This window comes from Berghia stephanieae, chromosome 6 (genome assembly GCF_034508935.2).
Source record: "Berghia stephanieae isolate SIO BIC M18660-M18661 chromosome 6, UCSD_Bste_1.3, whole genome shotgun sequence".
In the NCBI taxonomy this organism is placed as follows: Eukaryota; Metazoa; Mollusca; class Gastropoda; order Nudibranchia; family Aeolidiidae; genus Berghia; species Berghia stephanieae.
This window is the reverse complement of record NC_088365.1, coordinates 31,323,193-31,326,340: the sequence shown is the minus strand read 5'-3', so window position 1 is coordinate 31,326,340 and position 3,148 is coordinate 31,323,193. Positions and strand designations below refer to the sequence as shown.

Below are 3,148 nucleotides of genomic sequence, written 5' to 3'. Positions count from 1 at the left end.
GCCAATCCGATGCCATCACTCATTCCAAGCACCCAATCCAGTTCCAGAAAACGACGACACACCCGGCACAACAACATTGATAACATTAGCTATTCCATTCCATCCATATTGATTAACACGCTGGCTGCTAGAGACGACTCTGAGCGGTTTGACACTGACAGTGTTGGTGACAGCAAACGACGTCCTATTGAAAGTTCCACAGCATAATTTTTACATGGAATCCGAAAATGGATTTCCTTGCATGTTTTAAATTTGACGAGTAGATATCTCATTCAAAAATTGTCATTATTTTTTAAAAGTTGATTTATTCGCCTATTTTATTTATTTATTCATTCATTTGTTTATTTATTTATTCATTTATTTAGTTATTCATTCATTTATTTATTCATTTTTATATTTATATTTTGATTTATCTATCCGTTATTTGTTTGTTTATTTATTTGTTTATCCAGTTTCCTATAAATATTCTTTACTTCTAATATAACTTTTCTAAATATTATGGACGTGGTATAATATTTTTTTTTTTATTTAATGTTATTTAAAGGACACAATCATCACTATTATAATCAATAACTTATTTCTTCCTCATCATCACAAAGGATGAATCGATTTGAAAGATAGACAGATTAATAGATAGATACATAGACAGACAGACAGATAGATAAATAGATAGATAGATAGATAGATAGATAGATAGATAGATAGATAGATAGATAGATAGATGGATGGATAAATAGATACACAAATAGATAGATAGATAGATGGATATAAATCAGATATGATAGATGAATAGATAGATAGATAAATAGATATATAGATAGATAGATGGATAGATGAATAGATAGATAGATAGATAGATAGATAGATAGATAGATAGATAGATAGATAGATAGATAGATAGATAGATAGATAGATAGATAGATAGATAGATAGATAGATAGATAGATAGATAGATAGATAAATAGATAGGGAGATAGATTGAGATAGACAGATAGATAGATTGATAGATAGATAGATAGATAGATAGATAGATAGATAGATAGATAGATAGATAGATAGATAGATAGATAGATAGATAGATAGATAGATAGATAGATAGGTAGATAGATAGATAGATAGATAGATAGATAGATAGATAGATAGATAGATAGATAGATAGATAGATAGGTAGATAGATAGATAGATAGATAGATAGATAGATAGATAGATAGATAGATAGATAGATAGATAGATAGATAGGTAGATAGATAGATAGATAGATAGATAGATAGACAGATATATTAACAGATGCCTGGTTATGGATACAATGATTCTATCCATGGACAAACAGTCCAACAAAGACAGACACAGTATATTTAGATAGTCACACAGCTGTTCCTTGTCATCAACACAAGACTGGCAGTCGGAATGATTGCCACCGATTATTTTGACGGTGTCTCAAGGGAGACTCTGGAATCGAGGAGTAAGTGTTGATGTTTCTGCAGGCAATAAATAACATCCTGCAGTCTTATAGCCGTGTGCACAAAATGAGAGAAATGGCACCGAAGTATAAGAAGGAAAAAAAGGGGGGAAACGAAAGGCTTAAGAGAAAAAAAAAGAAGTATATAAAAGTAAAGAAAGTTCAGTTGGTCACAGAATCTTCGTAAACATAACTCAAAAAAAAAAAACCCAATAAACAACGTAATTGATTTTACTGATAGGGGTTCTTTACCAAAATGGTTATATTTAGGTATTATGTATCATACTTTTTCAGTCTTTCATTTATTTGAAATATTCATATTGTTCATACTATTTTAGGTTTCAGATAATTTTTATATTTCAATATATACAATGTTATAGGTACCTAATTTAGTTTAGAAGTTTAGAAAGATTAAGGGTTTGTTTTTGTTTTTTTTTCAGATCCTCCACACACAAAAGAAAGGGGAAAGAACAACCCCAAAACAATCGTAATCTGCATGTAAGGTTTGTGAAAAGGGAGTTATTGCGATGTATAATATATCGAGTATACTAAAAAATACATAAATCTCTCTGTCTCTCTCTCTCTCTCATTCTCCCCCCCCCCCCACCTCTATCTATGTAGCTATCTATTTATTTCTATCTATTTACGTCTGAAAATAAATGAATTCTGATAATATTGTTGTTATTGATGATGACGATGATCATGAGATGATTGATGATAATGATGAAGTTGATGATGGTGATGGTGATGGTAATGATGATGATGATGATGATGATGATGATGATGATGATGATGGTAATGATGATGATGATGATGATGGTAATGATGATGACGATGATGATGATGATGATGATGATGATGATGATGATGATGATATAAAATAGCACGCTCATATAATAAGACGTTTAACCCACTCACTATAACATCCGAAACAAGGAGCTATAATTATAGCAAGCACAGGAACAATAAGACCACTACCACCACCAACAACAATAACAGCAACATCATCATCAACAACAACAACGATAGTAGCAGCAGAATTAACATCAGCAACGACGACAACGACAAAGGTGACGACAACATCAATGACAAGACACCCCCCCCCCCCTAAAAAAAAAGAAAGAAGAATCAACATAAGGTACTTTAGCGTATGGCAAACACATGGACAAAATACTCACCACAATCCAAAAGATTCACTGACTGATAGTTTTTATTCCACCGTTTTAGTTTCAAGTCCAGTTCACATTTACAGAAAATGATTATAAACATCAAATCTATAACACTGAATTCATCAAAAAACCGTATGCACTATGACAGAGGCAAAAAACGTTCATTTTACGTGTTACGAAGCTTAATACTTTATCTATCTAACCAAACAACTAGCTAGCTAAGGAGTGAGAGAGTGAGTGAGCATCAAGCACGCGCACGCACGCGAATTCTGAACACTGTCCGACCGGCGTTTTGGTAATCCATTTTCCGTAGCTGGCCAGCAAACTGTATCGGTTATAACAAAGCCAGTCAGTGCCTGAGAGAACGGTCCCTTGGGACAGGGCAGTCAGACACTGGCAGCAGCGAGATCTCAACGGAGCACAAACTTCTTAAAATTTCGACCACGACTACACGCACATTTACAACAGACCAGCACCATCTCATTACACGCAAGTATCTTCAAGAATGTGTCATACCCCC

At 33.3% G+C, this 3,148-nt stretch overlaps 1 protein-coding gene across 1 annotated transcript in view; it reads right to left on the bottom strand.

The window, feature by feature from the left end:
- The window catches only part of LOC144974860 (FYVE, RhoGEF and PH domain-containing protein 2-like), a 69,615-nt gene extending 66,467 nt beyond the window's left edge, over positions 1-3,148 (bottom strand). The window contains exon 1 of the mRNA XM_078918233.1: positions 2,638-3,148. The gene's annotated coding sequence lies outside the window, so the exon portion shown is untranslated. The remainder of the gene's footprint in view (positions 1-2,637) is intronic.